Source organism: Marmota monax, unplaced genomic scaffold (genome assembly GCF_021218885.2).
Source record: "Marmota monax isolate L192 unplaced genomic scaffold, Marmota_monax_Labrador192_F-V1.1 WCK01_AAM20220418_F8-fsc00022, whole genome shotgun sequence".
NCBI lineage: Eukaryota > Metazoa > Chordata > Mammalia > Rodentia > Sciuridae > Marmota > Marmota monax.
Genome location: NW_026695215.1, coordinates 12,713,850 through 12,735,117, shown reverse-complemented (window position 1 = coordinate 12,735,117; position 21,268 = coordinate 12,713,850).

The following is a 21,268-nucleotide window of genomic DNA, read 5'->3' as shown; positions in this document are numbered from 1 at the left end:
GATTGTTGAATCAGAATTTCTATCTGAAGGGGAAAGCGGGGAACAAGAGATGGGTAAGGGAAAAATGAAAGATGGAGACCAGGCAGAGATACACAACAGAGTTTAGACAGACAAATAAAGAGCTGACAAATTCAGACAAATTCAGAGCTGACAAATAAAGGCCATCTCTCTATAGGAGAAAGAGGCAAAACAGGCTTGAGTTCTGGGACTTTTATGGGGGAGGCTCAGGTATCAGAGGCCGGCAGGTCCTAATGCAGGCAGTTAAAGGTTGGATTGGTGTGAGGGAGTGGTGAGCCTTTTTCAGAAAGGCCCCTGGGTGGGAAAGGGAAACTTTTTCCTTAAAATGGCAGCTGTCATTTAAGATGGCCATCCAGGGCTGGGGATGTGGCTCAAGCGGTAGCACGCTCGCCTGGCATGCTTGCGGCCCGGGTTCTATCCTCAGCACCACATACAAACAAAGATGTTGTGTCTGCCGAAAACTAAAAATAAATAAATAAATATTAAAAATGCTCTCTCTCTCTCTCTCTCTCTCTCTCTCTCTTTTTAAAAGATGGCCATCCAAATGCTAAACAAGGACCTTATACTTTTTTATCATTTTTTTTCACTTTTAAACCAGACAGTTGTTCTAGATCTCCCCATAGGAAATCAATGAGTTCTAAGCTAACTCAGGCAAATACGTTCTTTGTTTAGACATATCCAGTTACCTTCACCACCAAGAGTTGGATAATTCTACCCATAAGGCACTTTCTAACAGCCCAGCAGCTAACTCTGGCTCAGAACTGAACTTTTTTGAAACTCCTGGCTCTTCTTCACTGTGCTTTATTTTACCCAAACATGGGCACCTTTGCCCCAAATCATGGCGGTGTGAGCTTAGCCACCTGAAATGAGTGTCTCCTTCCAGCTGGTCTAACAATGCTTATGTATAGTTTGCTAATCTTCTCAAAGCTTCTAATCTACTTGTAGTCTCCAACATTTCTGAAATCACCCATGCAGCTCTTCCAGGAAGCTTCCCACCTGCTCTCTCATTGCACCTCTAAGGGCCCGCCCCTCAAAATGCTAGAAAAGAAATGATGACATTTCTTTAAGAAATAAATAGCAAAATATTTTAAAATGAGGGAGGTTGAGGCTATTGTTAGATGAAAAGAAATTTAACGGACATGTTAACTAAATGGAATGTGAAAGTTTTCCTGGTTTAACAACAACAACAACAATATATATATATATATATATATATATATATATATATAAAACTTATGAATAAATGGTAAAATTAGAAAACTAGCTAGACATTATAAATAGAAAAAGTTACTCTTAATAATTTCTAGATGCTAAATGGTATTGTGATTAAATTTTGTTTTTTCAAGTTCTTATTTGTTTGAAGTTATGCAAATGAAGTCACATGACACCTGAGATTAATTGTAAAATGAGGTTTGGAGGAGGAGGAGTGGGGAGGTCCAGATGAAACAAGAGACTCGCTATATGTTGATAATGGCTGAAGCTGAGAGATGGCAAATGGAAGCTCACCATATAATTTTCTCTCCTTTTGTGTGCTTATGAAATTTCCATAATCACATTTTAAAAAAAATAAGAGTAAAATAAAAGACAAGAGGCTGTCTCAAAGAAAACCCTGGTTTTCTCTGGGCTCTCATGGAGGGCTGGGTGGGGATTAACTCAGTTAAGTCTCATAATCTTGTCTTCTTTATTTGATCTTTTTGAGGACACTTCATTCTAAACTCTTCCTCCTCAAGTAAGGGCTAAAAGATTTCCTTTTTTCCCACTCCAAAATTTTTTTCAAGAGTTCAGCCTTTCTTCAAAGGAAAAAAAAATTCCACCTCAGCTTCCTTCTCAGTGTATATGCTTTTAATTTTGCTTTCATGTCTTCTTGTTGCTAGTCTGATTGCAAGATCAAATTTTTTTAATTTAATTTTTTTTAAATTTTTTATGGTACTGGGGATTGAACCCAGGGGTGTTCTACCACTAAACTATGCCCCAGCCCTTTTTTATGTTTTATTTTGAGATAAGATCTCGCAAAATTGCTGAGGCTGGCCTCAAACTTGCAATCCTCTTGCCTCAGTCTCCAAAGTAGCTGCGATTACAGATGTGTGACAACACGCCCAGATTCAAACATCTTAGCAAAGTGTTTTCTTTCTTTGATATATCACTAAGCAATCAAAATTCCTAATGACAGAGTGTTCACCATCAAAATCTTAAAATGACTGTCTCAGTCTTTGCCTTGTTTTGTTTTGGCCTTTCTTTTACAATTGTGGCATATTCCCCATAGAAAAAGATCTACACTCCTCTTGGTCAGTTCTACTATTCCTTTGTGCTTGAAGCTATAATCAATTTCCCTAAAACCCATACCCAGGAGCAGACTTTACAGCATACCCAGTTCAGGCCCAGTTGAAGCCTGGAGGTAGAGGATTTCTAGAATTCTGTGCAGAGGTCTGAGCCCAAGATACTGGTTGGATCTTATTATCATTTACAGCAAGATAAAGCAGAATGAATTTGGAGCAGCTGATCTGGAACTGCTCCTGAATGCTGACCCTGATAGCCAGAGGCCAGAACGAATACATTAGTGTCCTGTGCTCCAAGGGAAACTCATTTGCCTTTGCAGAAGTAATTGAGAAATATAAGGAGGGGTGAAAAAAACTACGAAAGCAATAATCATTTTTCCTATAAACATCCAAAAAGGCCTCTCATAGAAAGTCCACCTGTTTTGAGGTGGCATTCAACTGGAACTTAGTCTCTGAACAGGCCTGGGCCTAGGAACCAGCTGTGGTCAATGTTAAAAGCCACCATGAGCTGCCCAGCTTAAGCAGGCCACCAGGTCTTAGGCAAAGATCCTGCACCTCCCTGGGCCACCCTTTGCTGCCCAAGTGCCCATTTTTTGCATATATTTGTTTCCCAGCCTGTATTTTAGACATTTTATAATTTTAAAATACTCTCCCAGTTCCCTCCAGGTGTTGATGATGGAAACACTCAAAGGACAGTCATCTGTATTAAAGGCTTAGCAGCTTTCCTGCTTTAGCTGGGGAATTCAGTTCAGACCTGGAGTTTTCTTACATTCTATCTCCGAGCATTTCCACTGAGGGTGTTTGGCCAGCACGTGAGACTCTGAGTCCCCTGAGCCAGCAGACCGCAAGGACAGGCCTGAATTGTCCACTGTCCTCAGGAGGGATGTCTGTCACATACACTCCTCTGGCATACACCATGGGCCAAGCGAAGCAAACCATATTATGTTCACAGGAGTGAGAAGGACACAGTTACGTCACCAAGAACACAAGACTGTACCAAGAGGACACTGTTGGGAGACTGTGTCCTTCTCTCTGAGCCAAACTGGAATCATGTGAAGAAGGGAAATTTTTCCTCTACAACTCTTAGTCTGAGATTTTAAAACTGAAGAAAACTGCTTTGGGAAGGCCAGAACTCCAAATGCGCCCTCTAATTATTGAAAATTTCAAGTTTCAGAGGCTTTCCCTATAAAACATCATAGAATTCTTTGATTTTAATATTGATAGAAAAGTTTAATTAATCACTTTTTTATATTAATGCTTCAGACAAAATTTTTCTAAACTCTAAAAATGTCAACCTTGTAAACACAATCTGGCATTTAATTATCTCTATAGTAATGGTATGTGCACCCAACCCAAACATTCTATTGCTTGTTAAATACGGTAATTCTCAAAGTGAGGTCCCTGGACCAGCAACATAAGCATCACCTGGAAACTTGTTAGAAATGTAGATTCGCCCACCGCAGATTTACTGCATCAGAAATTCTGGTGGGTAGCCTCTAGAGATCTGTATTGAACAAGCTTCCAAATGATTCTGATACTATTTAGCTCTGGACTATGAGATGGCTTCATAGATCAATAAAGCAATGCATGACTCATCTCATAAAGTAAACAAAGCAAATACATAAACAAAAAAGCACCAGAAGCTTGTTTAAAAATAGATAGTGTAGCGCTGGGGATATAGGTTGGTAGTTAGAGTACTTACCTCACATGTATAAGGCCCTGGGTTCAAAGATCCCAGCACCATACACACACACACACACACACACACACAGTGTTAAAAGGTAAACTTAGATGCATTAAAATTTTAAAGAATGTATTTAAGTTAACAGGGATTCGTGTATTGGGCATCACCAAAACACCAGAAATTTAGGCATGGGGGGGGGAAAATTTTATAAGATGTTTGAGGAAACAAGATAGAAAATATTTATTGGTTGAAGTGCAAGGCCTCTCTTTGGGGTCAGCTGGCGATGTCTGATTGGTTAAGCTGAAGCTTCATTGTACTATTGACAGGGAAGTCAGTTCCTGTTTGCTTGTGTAGAAACCCACAGCGGAGCTGTCTCTGCCCAGTGACTTCCTAATTAAAATTTTAAAACTTCACATCATGTACAACCACAAGCATGGGATCTTGATTAGAATAAGTTATACTCCATGTATGTTTAACCTGTCAAAATATACTCTATTGCCATATATATATATATATATCAAAAAAGAACCAATCAAATTAAATTAAATTTAAAAAATAGTAAAATAACTTGTGCATAATATCACATGTAAATAACTACCACATGTGTCAAATGCTTAACCTGACAGTTAATTAACCCAACGATGCATAAATTATATGACAATGTGTTTTAGGAAACGATTGTGTACAGCCAGTGCCCTCATCTTTTTTTCTTTTTTCTTTCCTTCCTTCCTCTCTCCCTCCCTTCCTTATTTTCTTCCTTCCTTCATTCTTTCCTTCCTTCCTTCCCACCCTCCTCTCACTTTCTTTCCTTTTCTTCTTCTTTTTTTTTTTCTTTCTCTACAAAAATAAACACCTGCTGGTTCCCACAGATGTTACATCATTTCCGCTCCCAAAGGTTCATCAACAGCTGCTCCCGGGGTCCCACAGGACTGGCCTGTCTCTCCTCCCTCCTGGCTCATACGCTTCCTCCTCCCCTGCACAGATGCTGCCTCATCCAAGGGCATCTCTGTTTTGAAATACGAGTGGTTGTGGTTCCGACCACAATGCCACTAAAAGCCATGACACAGCAGACTTGAGATGGTTCGTTTTGATCCCGACTTCTGGAACAACAGAGAGCGTCTTCTTCTTCCTCTAGCCCTCTTTTGCTGCCACCTGTCCAACTCCCGAAGTCCCTGGAAGATTCAGTGTTCCCTTCCTGCGTCCAGTTCTTGATCAACACTGCAGCACCTCCAGGTGCCTAGTTGAGATAGGAATGTGGGAATAAAGGGAGAGATTCTGAGCTCAAAGAAGCACTCCTGAGCCACTGAAATGCAGGAAGCCATGAAGTTAACTCCTAGTGACCCAGCCAGAGTCCTGGTCCATTGTCAGAAGTAGCTTGAGGGCAGAACACCTGCGCAGCTCCACCTCTAGGGCAGCCCTAGCGACTGTCCCTCCCAAAATGCCAACACCCACACCAACAGGTTGCTGTCTCTCCCTCTGAAACTGCCTCCTTTTTGCCCTTAAAACTTATATTCTTTGCTTTACCCCAAAGGCAGTTGCCCCCACTTCTCCCTTGAGTATGTGTCTGCTTTCCTAAATAAACCTCTATGTCTTTGACTGGCATGTGCTGACATTCTTTTCCATCACGGGTCCTGAGACAAGGTCCCCCTCCTCTCTTGGCACTCTCGGGGCCCTTCTTTGGACTACCCACTCCCAGGACACTGGTTTCTGATTCTGTGCTTTTCCCGTCCCCTGCAAACTGCTTCCCTCTATTTTATCTCATTTCTTCCTCCCTTTGTTTGGTTTCCCTTCTCCTTGGTTTCCTCTCTTCTCCATCAGAGCCCTCTCATTCCTTGCTGTCTTCTTTTCTTTCCTTCATCTTATTTTCCCTTTCAGCCTAGCTCCAGTCACAAGTGAATGGGTGGATCCCCAGAGGAGCCACCAGGAAGGCAGGCAGAGAGCACAGAAGTGGTCATGGCGTCCCGAGCATGAAGGGCTGAGTCCTTTGCTGGGCCCTCCTGGCAGTGACAACATTTAGAAGCCAGGACTGCCCTGACATCAACGGGCTGTGCATGGGGTCTCAGGGGTGTGCCCAGTTGGAGGCTCTGTCTGTGTCTGGCCTCATTTTCCTCCTACTCTCCCCCACCCCCAACCTCCTGGGGATATCTGCTCTGAGAAACATGCAAGAGGGTAGCCTCTGTCGTAGTCGTGAGCCACACACCCTGCTTTTAGTTTTATGGTAATAAAACTAAAACACTAGTTTTATTAGTATAAAACTAGTGCAGAAGAGGTAATTAATAAAAGGTACATACCCAACAGCCTTCTTGTCTCCAGGTGACAGAGATTTAAACGTCTCCCCAAATTCCCATTCTCCCAAGGCTTGTACTCTTCTCATAAGCTCATGCCCCTTAGCCAGAAATCTAGAGGGCATGTCGGAGTTCTACTCGTCTGCAAAGTGCATTCTCAGGCCATCTTCTACTCCTTGTGGCAAATAATGACCTTTCAATAATTTTTGACCATGTCCTCCTTGATTCAGAAACACCCAGATCTTGCTAAGCATCACCTTCTTCATTCCTAAAATTCAGCTGTGTACTCTTTAATGTCTAGTGACCAGCATTGCCTTTAATGCCTTTAATGGACAAAGGTGTGTCCCTTGCCACCTCTCAAGGACCTGCCCCTAGTATTTTACCAAATATGCTGGAGATAGATTTTGCCAGGCACAAGATGAAAGGAAGGAAAGACTTGAACAACAGTCAGCGAAACCCAGGAGGGGGCTGAGGGAGCTGTCTGTCCTGAGAGCCAACCGCCCTCTCATACTCCAACCTGGCTAGACCTTCAGAGGGCATTCATAGTAGTTGTCCTGTGTGCCTGTTTCTCAGTTGGACCCTCTGTCTACAGCTTTGGCAGGCAGTGACAAAGCTGGAAAGATGCTATGCCATTCCATTTAATTCACCAAACACCCAGCGAAGTAGGTTCTTATCATTATGTTCATGAGGAACTTCCATGTGGAGAGGAGGTAACTTCAAGAAAGTCTCGTAGCTAAGAAATAGCAGGGCTGCCCTGGAAAATTCTGAGATCACGCTTCTCTTGATTTGAAAAGGAAGATAGTTATAATGTAGACTTAATTAAGGCCTTTTTGTATTTCTGTTTGAGTCCTTTTTTCTTTCTTCCCCTTTTGATCTCATATCATGTAAATCTTTCTAACTCAGAATTGGGATAAAAAGCTTGGCATACTTTTTTTTTCCTTGAAAATAACATAAATTAGTAAAAGGCCAAATTTCTGTTCCATCAAACAAAACATGATTAAAAGTACCAGAACATTTTCTTGGGTTGAAGGTAGAAGATTCCAAGCACTACACTTGTGGATGAATTTTTGATCATGAATAACTCTGCTTTTATTTATTGATTGATTGATTGATTGGCCCTTACGGGTCAACGTGAACCACTTCCTGTTGAGGCAGTTAGCTATTTCTCTATAGTTTGTCACCGTTTTTTTTCCCCCCTGACACTTATCAAAGGAGCTACCCTTTTACTTCTTACCACCAGGACATCAGGAAAACAACAAAGTAATCTGATACTATTTATTTTTTATCAGGATTGAATAAAGATGGTGGTGTGTAAATATAGTTCATTACTGGTAGCAGGTTTTCTTTCTTGTTCTCTTCTAATGCTTTAAGTAAAGGCATTTTGTTCATAAGTATAGGGAATCCTATATGATAGCTGGACTTCACTTTGAATATGTATGTAAGGAAAAAACAAAATCAAAATGCTTAGGGCTTCCTGATATGCCCTGCATATCAGACCCACATGAGAAAGCCAATTACACACTGATCTGCTAAATTCTTTGATTTTTAGTTCTGAGTCTGCCACAGGCATATGGCGTCTCTAAGAAAGTCTTTGAAAAACCTTGTTTTCTCTTCTTCCATTGTAAAATGAGACTTTACAATCTGCTGTGGAAATTCTGAGGATTAAATATCAAATGATGGCAAAGCGCTTTGAAAGTACTAAACGGGTTATTAATAATTTAAGAGAGAAGCAGGCCTTCATCTGAGTTGTTGAAAGGAATATGTGGCACATTTATTTCATCATTTATCATTTCACTGAAACTTCTGCTACCTTGTGCTACTCAGAAAATCATCTGATTCCTTTTAGAATAAGACTTTAAGATTAGCTCTTGTTTTATAGTTTTCAACGTACTTTTACACACGTTATCTTTTTGTGCTCCTAAAAAAAACTCCACATGGTATAAATAATATATAGTTGGCTCTCCACATCCATCGGTAATACATATATGAATTCAACCAACCAAGAGATGACTTACTTAATCGAACAGGGGTTCATTATTCTTACTTAAGGAAAGGCCTCAAGGGGTCTGAAATATAGAGTAAATGTAGAGGATCAATAGTGTCACCAAAGGTCCTAGCTCATTCTAAAATATTCTCCTTTTGCAATCTTTGGTGAATTGGCTTGTCACCTAACAATCACAAAATGGCTGCTACAGCCCTTGATACCATATTGACTTTCAAGACAGGAGGAACAGAAGAAGAGAACTCTCATTAACCATATCGGTTCCTTTTTAAGGAAAACCAGAGCTTTTCCAGAAGCCAACTCAAGCAGGGTTCCTCTAAAACTGGATCATATGACCACTGCTAAGGAAAAAGAAGTGACAGGAATGAGTGAAGGCTCAGTGGAGGGAGGCAGCAAGGAAAAAAGTGTTTAGAATAGCTTTGAGGGAGCCCAGTGCAGGAGGCTGTTTGGATGACTAATGAGAGGCGTTAAAAAAATCAGTTTTTCAAGGTGGCATAGCAGAGGAGATTAAAACCGATCTGAGTCTTTGATGAAATGAAAATATCTAACAACAACTTATAAAGTCAAACAATACTTTCAGGGTGTGACCGTGACCCTGGGTGCTCTCACTCCATGACTCCCTTGTACCCCCTCACAGTGCTGCAGCAGCAGGTTTTCCGCCTTATGGACCAGTTTGTGATTGCTGTAAAGGGAACCTGCTTTTTTAGCATTCCACAACCTTGGCCTGCTCCTTCCTTTTCTTGTTCTATTCCATTATAAAGAGACGCTCAGCAAGGTCACAATGAATAAGTTAGAAAAAATGAGTCACTTTAACAGGGCTGCTGCGGGGAAGACAAATTTGTGGTTCCCCAGTTGGAATCAGTAAGGGTTTGTCTGCAAGAAAAAGTGCTTTAAGGATGTAATGCAAGGGGCTGCAGGAGAAGAGTCCAGAAAAGATGCCCAATCAGCACCATGGAATATCTGCTTCCTCGGAGGCATATGGACACATGGCACTTCTGGAGACGATGTTTGGATTGATGGACTTCAAAACCCATTGCTGATGCTAGGACCCAGGATCAGGGAGCTGTAGCCACTGCTCGCCTGTCATTGAAGCCTCTCAACACACAACTGGGGGGCGGGGTGGGGGGCAAACACAGGGCTTCTGCTCCAGAAAAAGTCACAGCCATTTGTGCCAACAGAAACAGACCCAGCAACAGAATCATGGCCATGTCTCTCATGCACCCGAGAGTCTCTCTGGCTTTCATATCCCATATTAGAAGTTGGGAAAGGTAGATGTTAGTTCACCAGATTTTGCAGGACTCTAGGCACCCATGCAGGAGGTGGAACTGATGCCGAATGCTGACCTACCCCACCCATGACATTTCTTTCCACTCAGGTACAGGCAGAGATGGGAACCAAAGGGTTAGCCATAGAAAGGACTTTCCCATTTGCTTCTAACTTTTGGCCAGGACTTGCTCACACCGTCTGAATTTACCTGGGTGACAAGTTCTACTGACATACCCTGCATTTAGGATAGATCCCGCAGGATGTCAGATCTGGTGTCTGGTGTCATTGTTCACTGTGGATTTATTTTGTGCCAGACATCATAGTTAGTGCTTCCCATCTAATTTATTAAAACTCACACAAGCCTGATATGGCAGGAACTGCTGTTAGAGACAGTGCCTCATAAAGTTATCGGTGGTGGCGCTCCGTTTAGCAGGACAGTCTGGCTCCAGAATCCAGGTGCCTAACAAGAATGGTATAGTGTTGCTACTCCACAAAGTGAATTTAAATAGATAGCCACAGTGTAGGAATTCATCCCTCACGATCTATTTTTGTATCTGCTATTAGGATTTGGTAGCTCCATGGTCAATAGAAGTTGGTGACTTTTAAAACAGTAACCGAAGATGGTCCTGCTATGATGGGGGAACGCTCCCAAGTCTGGGGTCCCCTGCTTGATTCTGGCTGTCAGTTGGGATGTCAGTTCTCAGAGGGGCTCCCTGGCTTCATTACAACCTGGTAACTACTGCATGCAGAGGACAAGCAACCCTAGAGAAGAAGACAGCCCGGGGGCATCTCTGTTGCCTTTCAGGATTTAAATTGTCTCTTACACATGGTCCCCAAATCACCAGATTCAAAGAGTGTCCGTGGCACCTAATTGGAAGTGCTTAAAAGGTACGACATATTGACATAGTCATATTTGGGAAATTTGATCTATACACTGTCTTTAAGATGATATTGTGTTTCTTAAAAATGTTTGCTACTTGGTACTGGTACCAAAACAGGCGGGTGGACCAATGGTACAGAATAGAGGACACAGAGACTAATCCACAAAGCTACAACTATCTTATATTTGATAAAGGAGCTAAAAGCATGCAATGGAGGAAGGATAGCATCTTCAACAAATGGTGTTGGGAAAACTGGAAATCCATATGCAACAAAATGAAACTGAATCCCACCCTCTCGCCATGCACAAAAGTTAACTCAAAGTGGATCAAGGAGCTAGATATCAAATCAGAGACTCTGCGTTTGATAGAAGAAAAAGTTGGCTACGATCTACATATTGTGGGGTCGGGCTCCAAATTCCTTAATAGGACACCCATAGCACAAAAGTTAATAACAAGAATCAACAAATGGGACTTACTTAAACTGAAAAGTTTTTTCTCAGCAAGAGAAACAATAAGAGAGGTAAATAGGGAGCCTACATCATGGGAACAAATTTTTACTCCTCACACTTCAGATAGAGCCCTAATATCCAGAGTATACAAAGAACTCAAAAAATTAAACAATAAGAAAACAAATAACCCAATCAACAAATGGGCCAAAGACCTGAACAGACACTTCTCAGAGGAGGACATACAATCAATCAACAAGTACATGAAAAAATGCTCACCATCTCTAGCAGTCAGAGAAATGCAAATCAAAACCACCCTAAGATACCATCTCACTCCAGTAAGATTGGCAGCCATTATGAAGTCAAACAACAACAAGTGCTGGAGAGGATGTGGGGAAAAGGGTACTCTTGTACATTGCTGGTGGGACTGCAAACTGGTGCGGCCAATTTGGAAAGCAGTATGGAGATTCCTGGGAAAGCTGGGAATGGAACCACCATTTGACCCAGCTATTGCACTTCTCGGACTATTCCCTGAAGACCTTAAAAGAGTGTACTACAGGGATACTGCTACATCGATGTTCATAGCAACACAATTCACAATTGCTAGACTGTGGAACCAACCCAGATGCCCTTCAATAGATGAATGGATTAAAAAATGTGGCATTTATACACCATGGAGTATTACGCAGCACTAAAAAACGACAAAATCATGGAATTTGCAGGGAAATGGATGGCACTAGAGCAGATTATGCTTAGTGAAGCTAGCCAATCCCTAAAAAACAAATACCAAATGTCTTCTTTGATATAATGAGAGCAACTAAGAACAAAGCAAGGAGGAAGAGCAGGAAGAAAAGATTGACATTAAACAGATACATGAGGTGGGAGGGAAAGGGAGAGAAAAGGGAAATTGCATGGTAATGGAGGGAGACCCTCATGGTTATACAAAATTACATATAAGAGGTTTTGAGGGGAATGGGAAAATAAACAAGGAGAGAAATGAATTACAGTAGATGGGGTAGAGAGAGAAGATGGGAGGGGAGGGGAGGGGAGATAGTAGAGGATAGGAAAGGTAGCAGAATACAACAGTTACTAATAGGGCATTATGTAAAAATGTGGATGTGTAACCGATGTGATGCTGCAATCTGTATTTGGGATAAAATTGGGAGTTCATAACCAACTTGAATCTAATGTATGAAATATGATATGTCAAGAGCTTTGTAATGTTTTGAACAACCAATAAAAAAAATGTTTGCTACTTACATTTTTAAATAGAGAATACATTTGTGTGGCTTAAAATTCAGACACATAAGCATGTGTGTGTATGTGTTTGTGTGTGTGTGTGTGTGTATAGACAGAAATTTAGAGAAAAGTCTCTCTCCACAGCTCTCTAGTTCCCTTCTGTGAGGGCAACACATGCCATTAGTTTCCATATGTCCTTCTGGAGGTATGGCATGCTTCTCTAAGCAAATACAGTACATGTGCATAGACCTCTCCTCCAACCACTCCAGAAAGTAATAGACTCCCCTTTCAGTACTTTTATTTATTACTTATAAATAGAAGTCATTATCTGTCTGTCTCCTCAGACTTTTTGAAGTTATTTCATATTCCAATGTAGAGATGTACCACTATTTATGTAACCAGTGTCTTATTAATAAAGATTTAAGGTGTTTTCCAAAAAAAAGTGCTATTACAAACAAGACTGCAATGAACAACCTCCTACCTCTGTCACTTTGTGGACATATTTCCTGGAAGTGGAATTTATGGATCAACAACTCTATGCATTGGCATCTTTGTCCAATTTTGCCAAATCTCAGCACTGATTTTCACAGTGTCTGTTTCATGGCAGGCTCCTTAACAAAGAGTTATTAGACTTACTGGTCTTTGTCAAAGTGATGAGTAAAACATGGTTTATCTAAAAAAATATGCATTTCTCTCTTACGAATGGTGCTGAGTTAAGCATCTGTGTTAAAGAGAACTTTACATTCCCTTTTCTTTCCTTCAACTATCTATGTGTTTATATTTTTTGCCCTCCAAAGATTGTTTTGACAGGCATAAACTTTATAATTATAATTATAATTATAATTATAATAATTATTATTATTATTCCTGGGTTTCTTTGCAATGAAGCAACTCTGACTCTCTGGCAGACACCTGTGATCACTGTCCTAAAAGCCTCTCCCAGTGCTGAGGTCAGAGGCAAGGATGGAGCCGGCCCCAGATGGGTAGAACATTACACTGATGAACCTCAGCATGGGAAAAAAAAAATGTAAAAAGGCTCTGAGTGAACCAGTCATCCAGAGTGGTAGGAGAGAGGGATTTTGTTCATTTTCAGTAATAAACAAGGGTTAAAATAAATGCCATTTATTCAAAGAAGCAAGAAGGAGGAAGACTATTAACGCCAATTGAGATGAACTTCCAAACTCTAGAACTTGGTCTTTAGAGAAGGGAAAGATGTCTTGAAGCATTGTTCCTCCTTCTAGTTGACTGCTTCAAAACAAAGCAGAAGTGAATTTAACAGAGGTGTGGATTGTCTGCGAACTCAATTTTTAGGTGCAAATGTTTTGATTGAAAATATTGTGGTAATAATACCTGAGCGAAAGGAAATTCTTTCTGGTTACTTTTTCTACTGGAAACACATATATAAGCTTACACTAGAAAAATATACACACACATAGAAAAATGTGTGTGTGTGAGTGTGTATATGTGTGTGGTGTAAGTATGTGAGTATGTGTGTGTGAGTGTGTGTGGGTGTATGTAATATTATCGAGTTTCTGATCATCAGCTAAAAATCTAGCTGGGAATGGGAATCCAGTTTGGGGTTCTCTGTGGCAGTGAACCTGAAACTGGGGTGTGGAGGGGTGAGGAAAAGGCGATAGTGGAACAAAACCAAAGGTTGTTCTCGCCTGACCAGGCTGTGAGGCAACAGCTTTGGATGTGGCCAACTTTGGATTTTTCCATGCTTCTGGGGACTATAGGACAGACCACAAAGTGGACTCCAGGCAAATACAAAGAGAGGGAGAGGGGGGGAAAAAGAGTTTTCCCCACTATGTCCAGCCTTTCCTGGAGACCTTATAATTAGCCAGCTGACTGACTGAGCTTCCTCCACTTCCTCTGCTTCCTCCTCTGTCATGTTCTGGGAAAGTGATCACATGGCAGAAAAGGACCCAGATAAACACCCAACTGGGTGGTATTTGTCCACGTTTGTCTGTGTTTTATAATCTTATTGTTCCAACCTCCTTGAGGGCCAACAGTCAAACTTATTTTATGTATCTTAGTCTCCAAAGAGAGAAGGCAGCATAAGGGTTTTACAAGTTGAACAGCGTTAATAACACGAGTCTGAGCCCTTTGATATAGAAAGAGTGTTGATCCTATCCCCTGCATGAGGAAACCACCACCTTAATCCAGACATGTAGGCAAAATGAAAGGTCTCACCTGGCTCATTGTTAACCTCCCGGCTCCCACAGAAGAAATAAACTGCAAATATTTTCTGCACACCACATAACACAATATTCTTTTTTGTGCAATGAGAACCAAAATATTAGAAAGAAGAGGGTCAGTTTGTGCACAACCTTGGCGCTGTCACTGGCCATCCACGGGCCCCCTCTCTGAGTTTGTTTCTCTTTGTCACTGTTACACTCAAGCCAGCTGCAGCTGGGGTGTTGGGTTTTCCGGCTCACAGCTTTACTGCCACCAGTGTGGAGTTTGCATGAGTGTCCTGTGAAACCCAAGAGCCTCGCAAATGCCAACTCTGAACGTTAGAACTTAGACCCTGAGAGCTCTTGGGTGTGTTGGCAAGGTGGACCCTGACACGAAACGAGGTGCTTCCAGAGGGGCAGAGTCCTTGGTGGCATGGATCAGTCAGGGTTAAGGAGTGGAAGAAGCAGAGGACATGGTGAAATGACATCCAATGTTGCTTCTGCATAATACATGCCCCACCCCCTCACCCCAGCTATGCACCACAAAGACCATTCTAGAAAAAGCAACCAACCTGAAGTGAAGAAGACTTGTTGGGACTATTCCCCCAAGTTCCTAGCAAGACTAATAATTTCTCCTACTAACCTGGTTTGTCCATAATGATTTTCTTGAATATCCCCAAACTGGGTTTTCACACATCAAGTTCCGTAGCTTAAAGATCAAATAAGAAGGATAAAGGACAAAGGTTTTCCAGGGCTCGAGGGGAGAAACACTGCATCCAAGGCCAGAGGAGGGCACATTTTTAGTCTCCTGGGGCTGCTCTACCAAAATACCACACACAGCGTAGCTTCAATAATAGAAAAAAATTGTTTTATTTTTTGAGATAGGGTCTCACTATTACTTAGGCTGTTCTCAAATGCCTGGGATCAAGTTATCCTCTTGCTTCTGCCTCCTGAGTACTTGGGAGTATAGGAGCTCACTACCAGCCATGTCTGGGTGGCAACAGAAATTTATTTCTCAAAGTTCTGGAGGCTGGGAAGTCAAGGTCAAGGCTCCAGCAGACTCTGTGTTTCCCATTCATGGATGGCCATCTTTTCAATGTGTCCTCACATGGATTTCCTTGTTGCGTGCTCATGAAAAGTGATCTCTCTCTCTTTTTCTCCTCTGGTGAGGGGGCTAACCCCCATGACATAATCATAATTACCCCACAAAGTCCCACCTACAAAGCCTATCACACTGGGAGCCAGGACTTCAACATATACATTTTGGGGAGATACAAACATTCAGCCCATAGTATCAGACTCGGGAAAGTTCAGGTCATGCAACAAGCTCCCTTTTTCCCTGTGAAGAGTCTGAGTAGAGTTCAAGCCCCTCATTCCTGCTCCAAAACTGTCTTGGGAGAGGAACAGCAGCAATTGAAAAGTCCAAGCAGAGACATCTGAGAACAAATTCACAGGGTCTGGCCAGTTCAGTAGCTTACAGAAAAACAGCCAAGGGTTACTATGAGGAACGGGTCAGGAAGAAACCTGGGGTCAAAGGAAAAGGCTTCAGTGTGAGGGAACTTGACAACCAAGGACAGAAGCAAGGTCCATGACATTCTGATGTGGACACTTACAGGATATGTGTCAAGGTACTTAATTTCTCTAAGCCTCAGTTTTCCTCTTGTACCCATCCCACAGAGCTGGTGTGAAAATCACATGAGTAGTACACCTCCAGTTGTTAGACCAATGCTCTTGTACACAATACGTGCTCAATAAAAGCTGGTGTGATAACATCAATGGCAAACACTGTTCCAAAGGCCAGGTGGTATGCACCTCACCCCTGGGGTTGATGGAGCAGGACCCATATGACCAAGAGGCTAAAAGATATGATGGCAAAATGAAGTGAAATATCATACCGGGGCCAGTAAGGACCAAATGACACTTCTCTGGAGCCTATTTATAAACCATATTCCCCAGATTTACATCAACTAGCCAAGGAAGAAATGGAAGAAAAGAAAAACAACAACAACAACAAAACCCAAACAAACATCAGCAACAACAACAACCAAAAACCCATAATGTAAGGAGTACGGGGTAATTACCCAAAATATACTATTTCAAACTACTTGAGATGGAGACAACTTTAGCTGACAAATCAAATCTATTCTACCTTCCAGAGGCACAAGAAAGGGTAGAGCAAGATGCGACCATGGAAAATGCAGGGAATTCCTTTTTACACATATCCAAGCCATAGGTGTGAGCTTGACTCTTGCTCAGTGATATCTGCCCTTGATTTGTAAGGCACCAAATAAGATCTTATGCATGTTGGGTTTCTGCCCATCCATTTGCTTTTCTATACCTGTTAGCAGAAGTGCTAATAATCACCAGAACCCTTCGTTCATTGATCAGCAGTTTCCCTACCACTACAATGATGTTTAAAATGAATTTGATTCATTTTTATTATTTGAACAAGAAAATGTGAGGTTTAAAGTCTAAGGAAGAAAATTTCAACCACTAATTGTCTCACCAACAAGAATTATAAGCACAGATAGCATTGTTAAGCTTTACTCTAAATTTTTATTTATGCATATTTTAAAAATTAAAACTAAATGTTTATTTGGTTTTTCTATTCAGCACTATGCCATGCACATTTTCTTTTTGTCATTTAAAGGATCCTTTTATTTTAGAATACTTTTCAGTTGTATAGGAAGGTTGCAAAGGTAGCACACAGTTTCTGTATGCCCTCTGTTCTCTTTCCCCTAACATCAGTGTCTCTCATGACCACAGCACCCTTATTAGAATTAAGACATTAACTTTGTCACATTAGTATTAACTAAACAGACTCCATTAGGATTTCACCAGTTTTCCACTACTGTCCTTTTTCTGCTTCAGAATCCAATCAGGTTGTCACTGGATTGCAGCAATGTTTTATCTCTATCTTACCAACGAGTAAAAAAAAAAAAAAAAAAAAAAAAAAGTGATAGACGAGTAGTTCGGCCAAGGCCACAAAGCTTAGAGATGAGGCCAAATTATTGCAACAGCAACAACCACCTCTACTTCTACTTGGAGTCTCCTGCATTTCAGGTGTGATGTGGTTATGCTCATTTTCCTAGGAATTAACTGGGAATAAAAATTTGTTTGTAAATCATTTTTATGCCTATATAATATTCTATCATATGCATTGACATGAATTTATTAATCATTTTTTGTATTAAAAATTTTTATACCATTTCTGCAAATATTGGACACTAAGATAGTTTTCAGTTTTTCACTATGATTAATGATACTGGAATAAACTCATTTTAAGTAAATCCTTTGACATCATATTCTGGATTTTTAGAAATAAAACTAGTTTTAAAAAGAAATGAAATTTATATTTTATTTACAAATTATTTCTCAAAGTTATTAAAACACTTAGAAATGTTTTTATTAGCAAGTAGTAGATGCCAAGTGTTTGCTATTACTTTGTTATTAGTACCCAGAGACGTGGGATGCAGAGGTGCTCTATACAAGGTAAACTTGGCTTAGCTGGAACTCTGCTTCCCATTCTCCCCCTCTCTATACGGTTTTGCTTTGAACTAAAGATAAATTCGTGAAATATTTGGAGCAAGAAAGTGAAGCAGGAACTGTTCAGAGCAACAGCCGAAGGGGCCCCAGCAAACTTCCAGCTGCCAGCAAACTTCCAGCTGCAGGCTGATGATTGGCTCACAGCAGCCCAGCAACATCTAGCTGATTGGCTCCTCTGCGGTGATGCTCATTGGGCTGTTTCCCTGCCCTTTCAGACCACGGAGCTGCTCATTGGGGGACTTTTTTGGCTCCGCCCACACGACCCAGCCAATCAGCCTCAAGAGCAGGAGGATTGTGGGAGGTGAGGAGGCTTATGGTTGTGAGAGAGGCTTGTGGGAAGCCGGTGGTGGCAGTTGGGCTCTGAGGGTTTTTCCTGAGGAGCTGTTTTGTTTGGCTTGTGTGGTTCTAAAAATAAACTTAGTTTCTTTTGACAAGTGGCTCCTGAATTGTGCCCAGCCAGACTGCGGCAGGAACTGGGCCCACAACTCCAGTTCATGCCAGATCTCCTCCTCCAGCTTTTCTGAGTCTGGGCCAGGTCCATGTGGTGGGTTCCCCATGAAGGGCACCAGCTTACATGGCCAGATCAGCCATGTTATTGGGGTTGGAGGTGAAGGAAGCCATAGATTCTGCATTGTCCCTGCTTTCCCTAACTTAGGACCATTTAAAAAATATATTTCTTTTTAGTTGTAGATGGACACAATACCTTTATTTTATTTTTATGTGGTGCTGAGAATGGAACCCAGTGCCTCATGCATGCTAGGGAAGCGCTCTTCCTCTGAGCCACAACCAGGACCATTTTTTGTTCCCATTTGGCAGATCTGCTGATGTGAGGCCAACATCAGAGCAGAAGGAAAGCCTTACCTTGACTTCTCAATGGGTCCCCACAACCGAATAAATCCTCTACCCCATGGGATCCCTGATAGTTTTGCTTCACTGAAGGAAAGTTGACTGATCTTCTGAATTTTTACATCTCAAACCTATTCAAATTTTTCATTGTACCTCTCAGCAAGAGGCAAACCCTCTCATGTATGTTCTATGCATTTCTTGTATTATTCTTAGCTATTTTGTCTTTTGTTGACATTAGAAAGGAGATTATTTGTTTTCCTTATCATGTCTCCCAATAATTTTTTTTAAAATTATTGATTTTTACATATTTCATATTGTATCTGGTCACTAGCCATTCTCTCATCAGTTCTAAAAAAATTATTTTTTCCCAGTGTGGGGATTGAACTCAGGGCCTTGTACGTGCCAGGCAAGTGCAACACTGAGTCACATCCCCAACCTGGTTCTAGAACTGTTTTCAGGCCCTCTTCATATCATTTAAGAAAGGAAAAAGTACTGGAAGCATAATAAGGGACCCCTTCTCTTCTCTTAGGCATGTCTCAGCCTGTCTCATAATAATCCCTTTCCCCTCCAGTTGTTCCTTCCTGGAAATATCTTTCTCTTCTTGGTTCTCCAGTAAAACCTTCAAGATTTTCTCAGCTGTTCTTTGGAAAATGGTGTTTATGGAACTCTACCCTAATATTACCCTTCTGAAAAATAAAAAGAAAGCAACTGTTCTCTGGATTCCACTTTCTCCCTGTTTTACCCCAGCCCTTGGGATGGGTTAACCAATCCAGCCCACATAAAAAAGCTCTTAGTGTTTCTTCTCAGCCTGTGATAATCAGATCAAATCGCAGACTTAAAATGTAAATGACCCAGAATCTGAATGAACTTGCCCCTGGTGAAATTTCAGCCCTACAGAAAATTGGGTCTGGCTTCACTCTGAAAATCTAGCAGTAGCCAACAGAAGCTAAGAAAGCTGGAAGAGTAGACCAAGATTAAATAAGCAAATCATAAACACTTAAGAAAAAGAATAATTTCTGCAGTCCACGAGGCTATTAAAAATGCAGTTCTTAATGACCAGAACAGAACATCATTGCTCAAATGAAAAGGACTATTCTTCACCCTCAGCTCTTAGCTGAATCACTGCTATTTAACACAACACAAATCATACTTTAAAATGCTTTAAGTGAATAAAAAAAATGAATAAATAGTTCTGCTGAATGAAAATACTGTGCTTCCTCTAAAATAGATGGAAGCAAAAGACTTTCTGTTTGCTGGAACCTTGGCCCAAATCATGCCCTCCATTTGTTATTGTCTGGGCTTCAGGCTAAGAATGTCTTTATGTTATTCAATCACTGAAAAAGAATCCAATGCATCATTTTTTTTGTGGATATGAAAATTATGTGAAATTCAAACTTCTGGGTCCAGAAATAAAGTTTTGGAACTTCATTTAGATCACAGCTGCACCTATTTGTTGACACCTTGTATATGTCTTGTTTAATGGGACAAGTTGAGTAGTTGCAACCATGTAGCCTGAAGTACTTATTATCACTCTGAACAGAGGAGGTTCAGGGGCCCTGGGTAAACCAGAGCTTCTCAACCCAATCTTGGCACTACTGATATTTTGTAGCACCCCCTGACTACCCCACCCTCTCCTGCCACTATAAAACAATGTTTTCAGTCATTGCTGTCTCGTAGGGAGAAGAATCCCTCCTGGTTGAGGCTATGTGGCTGATTTAGGATCTGCATGATAAGAAAAGGGAGTTGGAGGTGGGAGGAAGGAGCAGGAGAGCCGCAAGGAGAGGAAGCAGTAGAAAAAGAAAACACTACTTGTTTTCTGAATTTTAAAAATATCATTTTTATTTCTAAAACTCCCCAAGCATAAATTATAACGGCATCAAGAAATAAAGCCCACAATGATTCTGGGCACGAAGGAATTACTCTAAGGTTATCTCCTCTCTCAAGACATCAGCTTTCCTATTAGCAGTCCCCTTTGGAAAAGGCAGAACTTCCTATATGCCAAGATTTAACATGTAAATTCTCTGACCAGCTCCCACTGGTATTCTAAGGAGGCTTTAGGTTTAGTTTGCTACAGGCCCCAGGCCTTTTTTCTTTAATTTCCAGAAAGCTCTGTGCTGAAAGATTTCCTCAGTGGGTAAAGGATTCACCCCAGGGAAGAGCCTTTCCCCTCAGAGGTCTTGTAGAAACCTTACTGACCTCAGCTTTCCTGAGGTTGTATTTACTATGACCCCAAAGACTGGTGTCCCACCTGTCTCTGGGAGTCCCAGCTTGAGTCTAGGCTAAGAGTCAGGCAAGTCTGACATTCTGGGATTGTGAGGTGGGCTCTGTAGCACAGGGTAGTCTTGTCTGAGGACTAGAGCCTCCTGAGGGAGGAAAAAGAAGCCAGACACAGGGACTCAGCCTAGGACACCTGAAGGAAAGAGGCTCCAAGTCCAGTGAGCTGTCTGTCATGCTCATTTGTCTTCCAGCCAGCCCCAACTGGGTTGAGACATGTGTCACTAAAATAAGCCCCGGGGACCAATTGCCCCCAAGCCCCATAAATCACCCAGTGTTTGTCTATCTAAATAATAAATATTAACACCTGAAATCTATGCAATTGTCT